Below are 18,434 nucleotides of genomic sequence, written 5' to 3'. Positions count from 1 at the left end.
TGTGTATGCCCCAGTGTCATGCTGCAAGAAGCTAGCTGCATGGGCTTGATTAGCATTTGCCCTGCTCCATCAAAGAACAACAGTTAACTTGCATCTTCTCTTGTCTAGTCATAGAGGCGCTGATTTGATTGAAAATATATAAATGTAAGTTTAACGCCTTCCCCCATGTCATCACTACAGCATTTTGGAATGGCCTCCTTGTACATGTGGCACATGGTGTCCTCATGGCCACAGCTCCCCAAGGTTTAGTCAGTGAGTCAGTTCTATCAACCGCTCCATATGATCTGAAGGGAGGTCCCTGGACATGCATAAGTGTAACATTTTAGTCTACTACATGGGATAATGTCTCTCTCTAGTGGCTAGGTACAGTCAGTAGAGCAGCCTGCTTTTCTTGCTGTTTTGATGGCATTTTGTAGTTAAACAATCACTGCCATAGTCAAATTCTGTGCTTAAGGTCCCAGGTTAAAGTATGTTATTGAGCACATCATCAACATGCAGTCCTGACATTGCTAAATCCAATTAGCAAATGTTCATTTTGCAGGGATTATTAGCTGTTTAATTTTACAGAAAAGATACTGCTTAGAGGTGAAAGTTGGTGAAAATAACCAAGGTTTGGGCATTTGTTTCTGGCTAAGTATATCTCAACCAAATTCAAGCTTTTGGCACTGGGAGTCTCAGGACAATTTTAAAATCCCAAGGATATATAATGTTTGGACAGAGGGTGAGAATAAGCTTTTCTCTCAGCTCCTGACATATTTCAACATCTTGTTCTCCTAAAAGTCAAAAGAATGTTCAAGTGGGGGAATTCTAATAAAAAAGGGTGATATTCAAGCGTTAAGAGGCTGCTACCTTGATATAGGTTCTTTCTTCCTCTCCGCTTGCTCACAAACAACATTTCAGTTCAAGTGATTGGTGACCGGAGGCCAGATTTTGAGAGATAGCTAGATGCAAAAAAGGTAAGTTATGCACCTAGAAGGGACTTCTGAAATTCTCCATTGTGTATACAGAGAAATTCCCACTGAATGTCTGCCCTTCTGAAAACCCTGTTATACATCCAGTTTTCTCAAAACAATAACTGACCTTCACCATTACTGATATGTAATGGTTGTTCGGAAAAATTAAGTAGGCATTTCAATGTGGCCTTTAGTGTCCGACCACCACCAGGGTGGGAACTTTTTACAGCAAGACGCTAAGGGGAGGTCCGTACATCCACTGTCAAGGTTATGTGCCTTATTAAGAGGTTTTCACATCTAAGGCTGCCTGTCTTGCAATAAGAGTCAATAAAGCCTCAAGACTGAAAATCTCATGAGGGTGTTTTTAAGCATGCCAGTCCAGTTATACCAGTATAGAGTGTAAGTGAAATGTAATCCCTTTGCGGTTGTCTTGCCAGAGCATCATACCCTAAAACAGGAGAGCAGCTGTGTTGGGTGGTGGAGCACCCAGACTTTTGGACATGTTGAGGACTCTCTGTCAGGACAGTGCCCCTCCCCCCAGCACTCAGGTGGGGAGGGCAGCAAGGTGGCAGCTGGGAGCAAACCCATATTCTACACTTGCTCTTCCCAAAGCAGTACAACTTTGCTGGAGTGAATGAGAGAGACGGAAACAGCAGGAGAGGAAGAAATGCTGGCTAAGAGAGGGGAAATGTCCTAGTGCTAGCAGAAACCACTGGTTTTGCATACGGCTAAGCCGAGAAGAAGGGAAACTTGGATATGGGAAACAGCAGGGAAAGCTCTTCCACCAAATTATGAACAAGATGGTAATTGGGGCTGAAGAAATAATATCCTCATGTTCTCCCAGGGCTGCAAAAAAATCAGTGGCAGTAAAACAAGATCTAAGGTCTCTTTCCAGTTTTCCAGTCCCATTCTACATTTCCTAGACCATGCTAGTTTTTATTTAAGGCAAAATCAACCAAACAACAAAACAACAAAAAAATGATACCCTAATTTGAGACGAACTGCAGGCCTGATATTTGAAAACTAACACACAGCTTGTCATACCTTGTATGTTCTGGAACTGCATTTATGTGGGACAAACAAAGGTTTTGCCTAGTTCTAAGCCCAGTGAAGTGGCAGAATTCAAACTTCTGCAAATGTCTGAAGCCTCCAGTCTATGCTGAAGCATCATAACATGCAGGGCAGTTTGCTGCCGCTTTGTCATAAGGCCCAGGACTAGGTGATAAAGGCAGCCCTGACACTGGAGAAGACCCAGGCTGTCATCTCCTGGAGCAGGACAGTAGATGCACTTAAGGGACAGCCGAGCATGCCTGGCTGCTGCTAACAGGGGTCTGTCCCACTCCCTGCGGGTCGAGCCCTACTGAAGCTAATAGCACATTTTAGCAAAGAATAAGGCCTGCAAATTGCAGCTGTACATGAATATTGATAACACCCACGAAATGCTCTTCTTGCTACCTCCCCTCCCAGGAGGGGTGAAGTGCTTTCTCAGCAAGGGTGGGACAGTTCTTCCAGTGAGACAGGAAGGTGAAAATTGTCTCCTGTTTCTGCTGCCTTAGGGCTTACTATTGCTTGTATGAAAAGTAGTGGTGAAACTGCCATTTACTTTGGAGGAGGCAGGATCAGACCCTCATTTTCCTGCCAGACAACACACCCTCATAATTATGTATTCACACCATATTTTGATAATGGTTCCTTACAGACTATTTAATATGAATGTTTAAGAAACCTGGTTTTAATATGTTAGTACTGAAGGAGAGACTGCAATCCTGAGGGAGATTACACATATTTCCCTCTGATGAGTGCCTTAAATCTTAATGCATATGGAGAGAGGGAAGCATATGAATCTACAGAGCAAGATACAGACACTTATTTTATAAAATCGATTTTATATAATTAAAAATAGTTTTTCCTGGGAGCAGCAGTGCAAATTATTTTTAGTTTCTAATAGATGTGTCTCTGTTTGAGGTCTAATAACATACAAACTCTGAAGCTTTTCCTGCCATCTAGAGTTGTGGATTCTCTGGTGACTAATAGAGTGAGTTGCCATTGTAGCCTCTCTCTCACCACAGCACTAATAGAGTCTTTTTATTCTATCCAGCCAGTTATCATCAGGAAGATTGAAGAGACTTAGCAACTTTGAAATCTTTCTACTAATTCTTGTTGATGGACACAAAAGCTCCTGAGAAAGGAAAGAAGGATGGGTAGAGATCATCACTGTGTAAGACATATTTCCTTAGGAAAGCAGCTTAAAAAACAGTTATAAAATGAAAATATTCCCCTTTCTTAAAAATAAAAGACCAAAACCACAAAACCAACAACAGCAAGAGCAATGGAAATGGAGATCAGTGCTAATGATCTGACTCACAGGGGTCTAATCATTAACAGGAACTGACTCATTGCATCCATTAGAAATTGCCATGATGCTATTTAATCTGCCATTTGTGTCTTGGGAGAAGAGCTGAGAAGGCCAGAAGAAGCTTACTCCAAGCATAGACCACAGTGGCAGGTCTGGCTGGTCCCTTGTAATGTGACATGGTTCCAGTGAAGAAGCTGTATTTGGCTTTTTGCATACCTAGTTTAAAATTGTCCTTGATCTGAACACATATTACCATGAGAGCTCAGACATATTGAAAGTCCTGGAGACTACTAATACCAATATCAGTTCAAGGATAGTTGTGACCATCCAGGTGGCTTGGGTCAGAGTGTTTAGATGACAGAGGTCTCCCCTCTGCTTCCTGTCACAGAGGAAACAAACAAGTATATATCAGGTTTTATTGTTTTCGCTATGTGTGGCAGACTCCGCAATAAACATCTGAGCTATATGACAGGCTATAGATACATGGTAGACAATACTAGCAAATAGTACCTGAAAGGCTGTCACAGTACTCTGCAGTTAAGGAGTATATTTTACAGCAAGGCACTTCTGAGAGTGAGGAGTCACCAGGTGACAGGCACCCAGCCATCATGCTCCACCACCACCTCTCTCTTCCACGACAGCCTCTGTCAGGCAGGCTGGTCAGCCAGCCACAGCACAGGGACCAGCCTCATCCGATGCAGAGTATGAACGCTAACAGGATACCGGTGAAAAAAGTTTGCAAAAACATGGAGCCTGGAGGCAAGGACAGCATTACTTCTGATCCCAGTTACTCTTAGTGCAGAAGTAGAGCTCAAGTCACTGTTTGTTATTTTTTCTAGTCCATTTTACCATCTGCTGTTCTGTCCTTTGCAACAGCTGACAACGATGCAAGGGCATCAGAGCTTCCATGTGATGGATGTTTAAAAACAAACACCCACTCTGTTGCCAAATATTTGTATTACTGAAGAAGTCAGGAGCCTTGTCCATGGCTGAGAATCCATTATTTGAGGTGCTACAAGAGCAGAACAAAAGGATGGTGTCTCATTAATAATAAAACAAAAAGTCTAAATATAACTCCAAAGACAAAAGATGAGGGAATAAAAGAACGTAATAAGACAATATATTTAACTTTATAAGCGTAGCAGAAGTCACCCAAGCACAGTCAACTCTTTTTGTAGGCATCACCACAAAGAATGATTTTAATCTGGAGCTGGAGAATAAATATATCAAAGAATGTTCCCTGGGGACAAGGTTCTGTGGGACCACAGGGGAAACATGGGAGAAAACAAGGTAAAGATTGCGGCCTCATGGTCTGACCAGAGTAGAAAGTCCACCTCAGTTGTAGTTGGCTGGCAGCTACACTGAAACCAATGAAAATCATCAAATGCCTCCATATCTGACAGTCTGTGAAGTCAGTCAATACCAAGAAATGCAAGTTCTGGTATTACATTCAGCTCACCTAGTAGGTAGTGGGCACTAACTCAGCAGCCCCTAGAGAAAGGGGAAGTGTCAAGTGAAAGTGGAAAATTAACTACTTTTCCCACCTCTTGAGGTAATCCCGGCAGATCAAAGCTGAAGCACAACAGAAGGCAGCTTGAGGAAATTTAAACTCCTTTACTACTTATCCTTGTGCAGCTGAGATCTGGGTGGCTGGCAGAGAATTCCCCATGAACACCAATTCCCTTTGAAATGTGTGCCCCCATTTAATCTGAGGGAGTCCAGATCTGCAGACATTCTTAAAAGGTCCATCTTTTGAAGGGATATCTTTAGAAGGGCAATGCTGCCTGAAAAATGAAAGTTAATATAGGAATAAACCTTCCTGCAGCTTTTTGCTGCAGTTACAGAATGATCTCCTGCCTAACACATGAGGTGTTGTACAAATCTGTAGCTCTACCACCAATTTCCCACATGCTTTAGGCAAAGCACAATTTTTGTTCGTACATTCCATTATTTATAATTATATAATCTATATTATATTATTTATCTATATTGCATTTACAAGATATGTGTTTTGTTCAGTACATGCTTTTCATATACATTCCTCTCGCTCATTGTCTTATCTACGTAGCCCATAATTTCATAAGGATGAAATTCATAAAGATTCCCTTACCATAAGGGAGTTCGAATTTAGTTTGCTCTGGAATTGCCACTAAAAATGACAGCAGCTGCTCCTGGCTCTATGCTGTGACATGCCTGAAATCCCACCCTATCTATGACACAGAGCATTTACTCTCTATGAAAGGTATACTGAAGAAAATGTATCCGTGACTAATTCTACTCCTCCTTTTCCTCAAGAGTTCACCTCCACAGAACTGACCTACTTACCCCTTAACCTGTAGTTCTGCTGTCAGGACTGATGAGCCTATCTATAAGGAGGTCCTAGCTGGCAAACAGCAGAATTTGGAGCTGCTGCGCCTGCTCCATGACACAGTAGTACAACAGCCAGGTTATTCATTTTATGTGATCTTGCCTGCCTTCAGACAGGTAACTGCAAATTAAGTTCCAGACTCCAAGACTGTGTATATAAAAATGGTAGGGATTCTGCCTTTTTCCACTTATTCTTGTAGATTTTATGCATGGTCTTGAGCAACAAACATGTATGAGATACCCATTTGGTGTTGATAAGTTAAAGAAAATCAACCCTAGTAAGACAAATTTTTTCAAAAGATTGAGGATTTTCAGGTGCATTTTAACAGTATAGCTAAAGGTTACACAGACAAAATTATTTTGAAAACTGTCATGGGGGACTGAGAAGGAAGAAACTTCCTGAAGCCTTCAAGCAGATGTTCACCTTAATGCAGCACTCATTCCAGAGACCTTCAAAGGGTCCATTCATCGGGAATAATATACATTAAGCACAATATAGTAAGCAGTATATAAACTGAAGTTTTTTTACTCTTCTAATTCTGCTTCATTATAAAGTAAAAGGGACCAAGTAGAAGGAAATCACACCTTCAGGGAGAAGTTTTAGTGCTTCAGGAAAGATAGAAAAGAGATTACTCAAGCCTTTGTTTTCCTGCCATGGACTGGCACCAGAGACCAGTGGCTCTTCTGTATGAAGGGCAGGGGGTCCTCATGCAGTAAGGCTCTGACCTGTTAACAAAAGCTGGTACGCCTCACACCTGCTTCTATTTGGTGAAATCTGATCTAAAATCAATACAACTTGGTGGCCAGAAAAGGAGAGGACTCCTAAGGATGAATAAAATAATCTTCAGCAGGTATATATTAGTATCTTCATATTTTCTTGAAATTAAGGCCCAGATGGATAAGAATATCCTAACATTTCAGAGGCAAAAGTATTCTGAAAAGTTTTTTTGAATCCCAAAATACTGATGGCACTGCATATTTCAGCAGTTTAATAACCGAGACATCAGGAAGTTCCTACGGTGTCCCAGTACATGTCCGATTGCAAGGTGACTGTTGGACATAACTTTTCACAGTAAAATAGGTCTAAATGGAACATTTTCTGAGAGCAAGAGTGTTAAAGCTGTAGCAAGATACAGGGTTTCTTGCCTTTGGGTTAGTAATGCTGACTAGATGAGGCCTAGATCCTCAAAAGTACTTAGACTTTAACTTACATCAGTTTCAATGAAAAGTTAGCAGTGAGCCCAAGTGACTAAATTGTACCCATCCATTTGTACCTGCCTCTTCTGAGCAGCATGAAGTAAATATAAGGATTTCATTATGGATCTCAAGACATACCATGAATACTGCTACAAAGAAAAGTAATCCTAGGATTGAAGAAAAACTCTTTCTCATTCGTGGACAGACACTTGTTTTACTTTTTACTATATATGTAAGGTTCATCTCCATTGCTTGAAAATTTTGTTTTCCTTTTTGTGGTAAACCAACAAATACACTCATATAGGTTATTGCATCTAAAAATGTCTTGAGGGTGTTTTGGGGGTTTTTCTTTTGTTGTAGAATCACTAATGTACAGAACTACGAGGAAAGGTAAGCAAACTAACAAGCAAAGTCCCAGTTCTTTAAACCAACAAAACACAGTTTACGATAGTGTCCATCTCCAAATAAAACTTCTGCTCTCTTTGCTCTTGTTGTACTGTACTGTTACCCATACCATGACCACTATCTGGAGAACTGTTAAGCTGACACCTCACAGAAATGCTAAACCACTAAAAAAGAAAAAAATTCCAAACACTGTAACACTCAAAAGACTAAATTTCATTTTAAGGAACAAGGTGAAGTGAACCTGCTATTTGCTTTACAATCAGCTTGTACCTATTTTATGTGACAAAGGATGTCTCCGTAGGAGTCAGCTACAACCATCATAGTTGTGTATCCACTGAACAAACACTGCCAATCAAATCAAATAAGAATTCTGAATGACACCAAAGTGTCACACTAAATAATTTATTTTTATCTACAGATATGGTTAAGGATGGGCTAATTTTAGGTAAATGCTGAACTAAAAACCTTAAAAGCCTATAATTCCGATTTGTATAAATATTTTTCTTCTGTTGTCGTTTTCTTCTAACAGGCAGTCTTATTTAAAGGACTCTTGTTTCAGAGCTTAAAATCATTTAATGATGAAACATTTAGATAAACATCTGGGAGAGTGGATATATTACCTCCCTGAAAAGGGTAGATTTTTTTTTATTTGAGCTGCCATTGTAATATGTATGCTGGCATTTTTGCTATCTCTATATTCATCTTACTTGCTAAAACCTTCCTTTTGACATCTCAAACAATAATATGTCCTTACAATCCCACAATATTAATAAATATATCCTCCTGATGTTAAGGATATGGGAAATGAGACATGCAAAATTGAAGGCCTTCTTTCTTTCTGAAAACTTTTACATGTATTGAATGTATAATACTTGTACATATTGGACTACTCTCACTGAAGTGAGTTAAATCATCAGAAAGCATGTGCTTAACACTTGCAAGATGAAACTTGTATGAGGACACCGAGAAACTTAGTGGCAATATGGGGAATGGAATCCATTTTTTCCCTGCTTCCTTGAAATTTTCTGAAACACTTCTTTGTTCTGTACAACGCAAATAATGAGACAGCCATTTTTTCAAATATGAGGTATAACGTGCCCAAGCCCTTGAAATACAGGATATGGTGCCTTAGTATCCATCACCTGTCATAGGATAAGGATTACTGATGAATAGGTGCACTGCTCTATTTGTGTTTGCAGAACCTCTGTTTACCTCTGCATCTTTTTCTCTCAAATGACTTAAGTAAAATTAAATTTAAAAAAAAATAGTTAAATGTTAAATTATTTACTATTGATGAGCAGTATAATTTTAAAGTACAAGTCTGAACTTGGAGAAAAATATGTCAATATTAAAGTAGGTTTCAGGTGTAAATATCCAAAATAATGCATTACAGAAGATGAATACAACTCTTTTTTTCTTTTGCTGTTTGAATTACCATTCTCCTCTTGGCTGCAAAGACATACTGTCACAAATACCTTCTCTTTGAGAGATACATGGTCACATCTCTGGATACATGAATTAGTTTATTCTTTTTAATTATTCTAGAAGTGCTAATTCTTCAGGTTCAGTGTATTTGTTAGCCTTCAGATGGTTCTTTTAAGCTCTTGTCATAGACTGAATTACTTGGAAAAAATGTGAACTGGTTCACTGGTTCAGGCTGAAGTAGACTCTCATGAGTACTCTGCCAGCTCTTTATGCAAGCTCTGTTTTTGAGAGCTTTTGACAAACACCTTGGACAATATTCTGTCCTGCAACAATCCTGTGAATTCCTGTTCTTCTGCTGAACATGCAGTGTTCTGAGTAAAAGCAATTGCATCCTGGAGGACAGAACCATAGTTCTAGCATGCAACACTGACTTTCACATTGTGCAGTACTTACTGTGGCATTTGTATGTAATTCCTTTACATGTAGCTATGGAAAATTGTGGCTGAGAGAGTATTTCATGTTATTTTCCACTGACCATGCCTGCGGAGACTAAATGTCATCCAAGCTCTATACCAAATCTTATGTATTTTGAAATAACCATACTGCTAGTCCACAGAAGGTAAGTGGAATTTCTTCATTCATTGTGTCTAAACATGAGTCCCAGCAAGCTCTGACAACAGGACAAAATTTAGCTGGCCGCTATGCACCATTTAAATCTTTGTCCCTTGGAAACACGTTGGGGATCCCTACTTGGTGAGAACACTTACGTGGTGGTTTCATATATCATAGTGTAGTCTCTTTCACTGTGTACACCATAAAAAGGCCTTTCCTGTAACAGTCTCCTCAGAAATTATTTGCCAGTTATGTCACGCTGCACACACACATGCATGCACCCTCCTAAAACAACCTCTTCGGTTTTGGCCTTTGTAAAACACAACTCTCCCTTGTGTGGTTAGAGTCCCAGAAAAAAAGGCCTGGAGAGATATGTATGAATAAACTCAAAGCAAAATCTAGTCCATCAATTTACCTAAGAGAGGATCAACTATACCTAAAACATTAATAAGCTTGATTTTTCTAATACCTTCACCACACAGAAAGCTTGTATCTCTTTGGCTGCTCTAATATGGGAAAAGGAACACATGCACTGGCAGAAGCATATTTATATGCTGCTAGTGTTGAGCTAGGGGAAAGCTAGAGAGTGCAACAGCCCCATTTTCATTTGGAAAAAGCATAGAAAGCATATGAGATGGGGAACGATGTAGCAGAAAGAATAGGGACCACTACCACCACCAACTCCTTAGGCACACAAAAATGCAGGAACAGCAAGTGAACCATATGGCCTCAAGGGTTTCCCTAAGGAACGATATAGGAAATGCTGGAACTGGGGCAGTGACGGGTACCTCGAGGAGATGAAGAATGCTAACATTTTCCTCACGTAAATAGAAATTGTGAGAAAACAGAGAGAACTATCCTTCTGTCTTTTCCTGTCTTCCCCTGCTAATTCAGGCTGTTAATTCTAGATGCAAACAGTGCATTTCACGTGCAATGATACTCCTGTTTTAAAAAGTTGTGAAATGGATGCAGTCATTGTTTGAAACATGCCAGGCAAATTCACACAGGGGCCCAGCGACCATGGTATGCAGATTCCCAAGCAGGACATGCAGAGCTAGGGTAGAGGCTGGTGTAACACCATGCTGATGCTGCTGCACCAAGGCTCTGCACAGCACCAACCTCCCCTCACATGCGTTACCATGGGGTGTGCTCGAGCCCTCACTCCTGTTTCACACCAGCCCTATTTGCAATAGCCTCCACTATAATATTTTAGTGGACATTCATTCACCCAATCTCAAAAGCAGAGCTAGGATCATTCACTTTTTATTTTCTAGTGTCAGATCTTGCAGGTACATCCAGGCACAGCTGCTAATAAATTCAGGTGCGTTGTGCTGGGAAAAGTGCTGTCTTCTGACTGCAGTTGCACAGCATCTAGAGGAATAAGTCTTTACCCCTGGCAAAGGCTCCAGGCAGCATCACAATACAAAGTAAGCTACACCAGGAAGACTGTCTTTTAAAAATAAATACATTTTGACAGCAATGCAGTCGGACTTTCAATTTTTAAAGATTAACAGGTGTGACTAAAGATTGCAAAGTTTTCCCCACTTAATTCCATTAAGAAGTCCTCACATTTAACTCAATGCTGCTATATGTTCTCAACATGTTGATTCTCCTTGCCAGTACTTTCTTCCAGGGGACACAAATCTAAAACTTTACTACCAAATCTGACTGGATTTTATACTCATAAATTGAAGCATAAAGTATGTCTACTAATATGTTACCTAATTATTTCATTTATGCCATTAGTTCCATGACATAAATACTGCAAAAGAGACAGACATTGCTAAAGAGGAAAAAAATCAAAATAATACAGTGATATTAAAGTGTTATAGTATGATGTCACTGTGAATAAGCTAGCCTTTTCTGTATAACCTTTCTATACAACTACTTATGGCATCTTGGAAAAATGAAAACTTTAAACACCAGCATCTAAAATCACATTTATTTATATCTTGCAGTGTTCTCTTAGCTGGAGGACAAGCTTTAATCTATCTTGCTAGTAAAAGCTGCAATCCCCATTCTCCTCATTTAAGAAGGAGACTGCAGTTTTGAGCAGTAATGTACCAGTTCTCTAGACACTGAGATGCTGGGATTGCTGGGCAATTAATTATCCTAGACAATCAATGTGCATGACTGGTGACCAAAGCATGACTGACCTATGGTAAACTTGATGCATAGTTTGTGAAAATGAATTGTTTGTACTCACCGATTTGGAATATAACCCATCATTATGGACAAGTCATATGTAGGTTTGAGGCATTTAAAAAAAAAAAAAAAAAGAAGAAAACAAAATGAGCCAGAATCCACAGGTATTTTTGCAAACCTACAATAAATGTCTCTTAAAAGTCTATAGAAACATTCAGATCCCTGTCTGGATATATTTGGGAACAAGAGGTTGCTGTTTGTAAGCCTTTTTTTGTGCTAGTCCTAAGAGCTGTCTTGTCCTCACTCATTTTTTCTGTTTATATCACTTCCCCTTTCCTTCTTTTTTATCCTCAAAGTCTTGCATCATGGTCAATTTGCTGGAAGAGATATGCTGCTCAGTTAGCCATAGGAACAATTCTTTTTGCATCCTTGACTCCGTAAAGCTGGCATCTATCCATATTGCCCTCACATGCTTCACAGCCCAGTAGGAGGGCAAAATGGATCAATTGACAACACAGGTTAACTGCATCATGAGCTGCATTAGCAAGACTTGCAGCCAGTAACTCAAAGGAAGGGTTATTCCCTTCTGCTTGGTATTTGTGAGATGGCTGGAGTGTGGTGTCTAATTTTGGATACCAACAAACTGGAGGGAATCAACAGAGGGTCACCATGATGATCAGGGGCTAGAGCACCTGCCCTGTGAGGGGAGACTGAGGGAGCTGGGATGGTTCAGTCTGGGGAGGAGATGGCTTCAGGGGTCCTAACAGCAGCCTGCCCAGTCCTACAGAGAGGTTACAAAGAAGACTGGGCCAGATTTGTTGCAGGGATGCACAGAAAAAGAACTGGAAGCAACAGATAACAAGTTGCAGCAAAGGAAACTCTGACTGGACTAAACGAAAAATGTCCTTTCTGAAGACTGTTGTGCAGAACTAGAAAAAGTGCAGAGGGGCTGAAACAGCTCCATCCTTGGAGATTTTAAAAATTTAAATACAGCCCTGAATTCCTGATCAAGTTGGCCTTGCACTGAGCAGGAGTTTAGACTAAATTACCTCCAGAGGTCCTTATGACCTGAATTGTTCAGATCCTCTGATTTTCTGATCTGCCCCAAGAAAATCTGTCCCAATTTCCACCCTACCAGCATGCAACAGTTTCTACATCCTAGGCCCTGCTCTTTCTGTCTTCCTAGTATGTAGCATATGAATGACATCAAATGAACTGTAACATCTCTAGAAATTACAAGGTACTTGTCACGGCATTATTAGTGCTGTTTCAGGGTCACTGCATCTGCATGCATTGAAATATAACTCCCGTGTTCCTGTAAAATGATTTTAATCTTTGTTAGAATAAAATTATGGGTAAGATGGAAGACAGGAATAGGAGAATGGAGATTCTCTTTCCTGAAATCAGCAGGTAAAGCTGTCTCTGCTTTAAATAACTGTAGAATGCATAGTCAAAGCATGTAAGCGTGAGGGATAGTCAGCTAGATTCAGCAACCAGTTAATCCAACCTGAATCAAACTAAAAGGGAGTCACAAATAGCTATTGGATTTCTGGAACTTGAGGAAAGGAAATGTCCTTCATTTTCTCATGTAAGTTAAATTCCTCTATGCATACAGGGAAAAAAGCCTGTCTTGATTGAATCAAGTCAATTTTACTTTTACAAATACAAAGAGTCAGCTGAAGAGAAAGGATGACCTTTGTTTGTTGAAAAAATCTTCAATACCTGTTATTCACTAACAGCAGGTGTCTTGATGCTAGCTTTTAAAACAGAAATCCTACTGTCATTTCCACTTGCTTTAATGATGACATTTTATTTCTAAGCTTCAGCATTTAGTCCCAGGCAATGAAAGTTCAGTACCTCCCCAGAATTTCATATTGTGTCTTTTCTTGTGGGCCCTAATGGTAAGAAGGCAACATTTTACTGCAAACAGAGGAAAAAGCCAGAGGCCTAGTTTGCTAAATGCATGAACTAGAACAAATACAACATCCTTAAATATAACAGCCTTGGTTTTGAGTTTGCATATAGCTTTGATTCTGAGAGCCTGACTATAAAATACATCCATCCTTATTCAAATATGTCCTCTTATTCTGCGGTATGGGACATACCATATTGAGCATAAGAGTTTCTCACTCAGGAAGGGCTATTTGTTTCTGTTTTTATAGCCTTACTTTACAAATTAGTCCACAGCAGATAAAGTGCTTTTCTACCTTAACTGAGTTGCAGTATTTGTGCACCACAGTGTCAATGCATTGTATGGCACAGGATGATCCTGGAGGGTTGCTGATCACCATATAACGTTCTAAAATAGTTCCTCTGCATCCCTCTTACCCAGTATGCTTGGCAACCCCAACAGCTGCTTCTGCTTTGGCTGGAGTGTGGCAGGGATATGACACACTCTGGTTCTGCTGGTATTACAAATAGCAGATTCCTGACAGGAAAATTGAGTTACATTATCTCTAATTACAGTCTCTGGAATTCCATGCCAGGCAAATGAGCTCTCAATGAGAGTGGTTGCTGTTGCATGTGAGGGATCTGTTTACCAGTCACCCCAACGGGAGTCAGACACCACGTGGTTTCTTGTCAGTGCTTGTAAACAAGCAAATACCCAACCTGACTCAGGGACAGCAAGACATTTTATGTATCATGGGTCTCCTTTGTTGCCTGGCTGGGAATTTATTGTAGAAATTTCCTAGGCTTGTGAATGTGAACCCTTATACTACATTGCTTCTGTATGTCTACACAGAAAGCTTTGCATAAACATCCATCCATGGTTCCTGAGTTTGCTTTGAAATGCATCAAGCTTCATATCTTCAATTATTCTGATGCTTTCTACAAAGTACTGTTGTTCTATCCACTCTCCACTACCAAATAGCCATGCACATATTTTAACCCTTCATTCATTTGTTGATACCCTGTTTTATGTATTTGAAGTCCAGGGATTCCCCACACTGGTATAAAACTCCCACAAAGAAATCCTTATTTGTTAATCTACTAAGGATCATAAGAACACAGCATATGCTGACAATTTCAAGCAAGGGATGGTGAAGTCACTGTTTTACACTCTACAGGTACTATAAACAGTGACAGCTTCTTACTTTCTGGTTTTTCAGAAACTGCAACATAAAGATACTGACAATAAACTGAGTTTGAAATCTTGACAACCTGCACTCAGTACCATCCAAGAAGTCAAAATCCATGCCTGGAAAACAGTTATATAGGTTTTCTATTCCAGCACAATTTTAGCATCTTGTAGAAGATATCACTGTTGTAAGCAGATTGCTTTGTTGTAATGCTACTGCTGTTAGCATCATAATGAAAGTTTGCTTCTCTTACTGATATTTCAAAATAGTTTGTTCCTTTGGATTTCAGATACCAAATACCACGTAGATATGTTGGCTCGTGAAGGTGATTGGAGACTCTGAAGTGAGAAAACTCTACTGCAGCATTGAAGTCAGTGCCTAAATATGCTGCAAAATTCAGGACCAGGGCAAAGATCATGGACAGAAAAGGTTTGTTAGGTCCAAGATGAATGAACAGTAAATAAAGCTTTAAACCTGGCAAATCCAAAACTGTTTGAACTTTCCCAGGATCTGAACAAGACAACTGTGAGACATTTTAAGTATAAAAGTGCCAGCAAATAAAAGGGTGGGAGCTAGGGTTTGAGTTTGGTTTGTTTTGGGTTTTATAAAGCCATGTAAACAATTTAAAGTAATTTCTATTGATTGCACTTACTGGACATATCTCTTGCTGTCAGTTCCCCCCTTTGCTTGCTTTATTTTTGGTATACTTGTATTTAAGTATCTCAGACATAAAATATCTTTAGCACAGCTATTTTAGCTACCAAGAGCTTGACAGATCAGGGAACAAGCTGAGAACCTTCTGAATTTAAACCAAGAGCTGTTACAACTTAATGAAAAGATCCCTGTCTCCTTAGCTAGGGCTGCAACAACTTATTAGATCAGTACATATCAGTACCCTTGGAGTTTGCTTACATGAGGCTGTCATGGTGAAGACCACTGTCATTTTGAAGAAATACTCTGCACATAGATGTTTTTCAGTAACATTCATGTACAACTCCTTTAGAGTTTCATGTCAGAGAATTTTTGCTCCTGAAGAATATAAGTGTAAATACAACTGTCTGAGTACAGATGGGAATATCATGAAAAAAATGAGTTTCCTTTAAACGAGTTTTACCTGCCAGGAATCTTTAGTGAATAAATTAAAAGAAACCTTTATTCAGTAATTCTTGCTCGCACACACTCCACACTACCCCATTTTAAAGGGATAGCTCCCTGCTCCCCCCCCTTCCCCCCTCCCCCCCTCCCCCAGTCAGTTTGTAAAACAGAGTACTAATAATTCAAAACTTTGAGGAGCAACAGATTTACAGCTAGTTCATCTCACTGATTTAAAGCACAGCCTACCACTAATCTAGTTTATGGGGAAAGACTTTCTTTATAAATAACCCCTCTGTGTGTCCATTTTCCAGCCACCTCTTTAAAAAGAAATTTCATGTTGCCTGATGGTTTTATTGGTCTCTCTTCATATTTGATTTCCAATTTGTGTTTTGTAGACAAATGTCTGAACCCTTTAAAAAACATCTATCAGAGTCTAGTTATTTGTTTCTTTCCTAAGGACAGTAGGTTGAAACTGGTACTGGTGGTGTGCACTGCACTGCGCACCCCTTGCAGACGTTTCAAGTCCTATTTTTGATGAATAGTGGGGAAACTGCACAGTTTTATTTTACATTATCTTCAGTTTTATCAGACTAGAGATACAGTTATTTTCTGCCTACAAAAAGTGTAAGTGAGGTTGCAGAATTAGTGAATATGAATGCAGAAGAAATAGTTATGACTAAAGCTTACTTTGTTGTTGTTCTTTCAGTCCATAGTATTTATTTATTTATTCAACACCATTCCCACACACACATTTAAGAACACGCTATCCTAAAGTACTTTGGAGAGGGTTTTCAGGAAATTTTCTCAATGTGTCTGACTTTATTCTTCAATTATGATGCACTAAATTAACTGCATATTAGCTTACCCATGGTCTAACACTTTAACATATACTTCTCCCTGGAATGCAGCCTATATTTTAGTTATATTCTATCTGTATTTGTTTATAGAATAAAATGAAGGAGCATGTCCTAACAACAGAGTTCACAGCTGTTTACTAGTCTGTCATTCCCATTTGCAACCCAGCACAATTAAAATAGGCTGTCTTTTGTGCTGGACAAAGACTCAGGTTCCATAATGCTAATCAATGAAAATTCAGCAGTGAGGAAAAGCAAATTTTGGGCTCTGATCAATTGCTTAATAACAGATAAACAACTCTTTTTTGTTGAAATTGTCCAGAAAAATTAAGGGTGATGAAGGTCTATATCAGAATTTCTCCCTGCACAGTATCTGTTGCATCCACCAAGCAAGCACATTAAAAATTAAAAAGAAAATAATTAACTTCCAAGGCTACTGTATACCTGACAATTTCTAGTTCTGAAAAACAATGCATTAGAGACATTTGAATATTACATTCTACTTCTACCTATGGTGTCTTAGAACAAGGTATAAAACAGGAGAAGTAACAGATAAGTCTGTATATGATTCAAGGCTGAAGAGTAGGTTTGCCGTTTGCAGGTTGTTTGTTTTTTTTTTTTTTTTTCTCCCAAATGCAAAGGGACAAGTGATGTCAAGAAACTGAGAGGGCCTATTGTGACCAGGTCCAAGCCTGGTCTAATTTATATGATCTGTTCAGTAGAGTTTATGGAAAATCCAAAATACTGAAAGAAAAAAAGACCTGGGTAGAAAGGCATGCAAAACTCTTCGCTGGGATTTAAAAGAAAAAGGAAAGCAAGGTGAGGTGTGGGAAAGGACAATGCAACATACAGCTAAACACTTCAGAGCTACCACCACAAGTCAAAACAGTGCCTGCCATTTTGGACTGTCTCTCCACCAAAGCCAGCAAACTGTGCAGGACACAAAGATGACAAAGGGCCACTATCTCTTATGAATTCCTTATATAAGCAATAGCTAAAACATCAACTTACCCTTTGCTAAAATTTCAATTACAAGCAAATGGGATGCTCAATAATTTTACACTGAGTACAGGAACACAAGCCAATTGCACATTATGATCTGGAAAAGCTGACTGACAGAAAAGTAGAAAGTAGTAAATCTTGGTGCTTTTGCAGATACAATCTTATCCCCATGAATTTTATGAGTGACTAAACTGAAAGAGAAACAATTTGCAGTACTACTGGGGGAGGAATTGTTAAAAACAAACACACTAAGCATTCAACAATGTGTACTTATTAGAGGAACCTAAAACTAATAAATAGATGGTAGAGTCAGACTTCTAAGGTGACATGTTGGAAGACAGAGTAAAAGCAATTAACCATCCTGCAGCTCAGAGTGCTGGGAAAGACAGAGACTAAAAAGAAGAGCTGGATATGTTCACTGTGAGGTATGATAGACCAAATAGGAAGAACTGAGGAGGTAAATTCCCTGAAGATCCCAGTGGGGAAAAAATTAAGCCTTTCACATATGTATAGGCCCAAGAACAACTATATAAATATGTTTTAAAAAAAGAAGATTTTATACTACCTACAAGGGGAAAAGTTTCTGAACACTTGTCCAACGCCAAATATTTTCCTATGCTGAAAATGTCAGCAAGGTTCTGGCAGGTGCCTTGGAAAAAATAGACCGCGCTTTTATGCACACTCAGCATCCCCCTTTGGGAGACTCCATTTCTGCAGGCTGCACTGGGGTTGTGTTTGGCACCTGAGGTGTTTCACGGGAAACTACAACAGTTTTTGATGGTATAGACGGTACTACAGTCTAAATAAATATTTTAATATAATGGGGGTGTGGGAGGGAGGTGTGACTGTGGCAGAAGAGCCTCTGTGCAGGTTCAGAAAGAACCACAGACCTGCTGGCCTAACGCTAAAGAAAGAAAAATAAATTCCATATAACGATTTGGCA

The sequence above is a fragment of the Athene noctua genome, chromosome 3, assembly GCF_965140245.1.
Source record: "Athene noctua chromosome 3, bAthNoc1.hap1.1, whole genome shotgun sequence".
Classification (NCBI taxonomy): Eukaryota; Metazoa; Chordata; class Aves; order Strigiformes; family Strigidae; genus Athene; species Athene noctua.
This window is presented reverse-complemented; position numbering follows the sequence as displayed.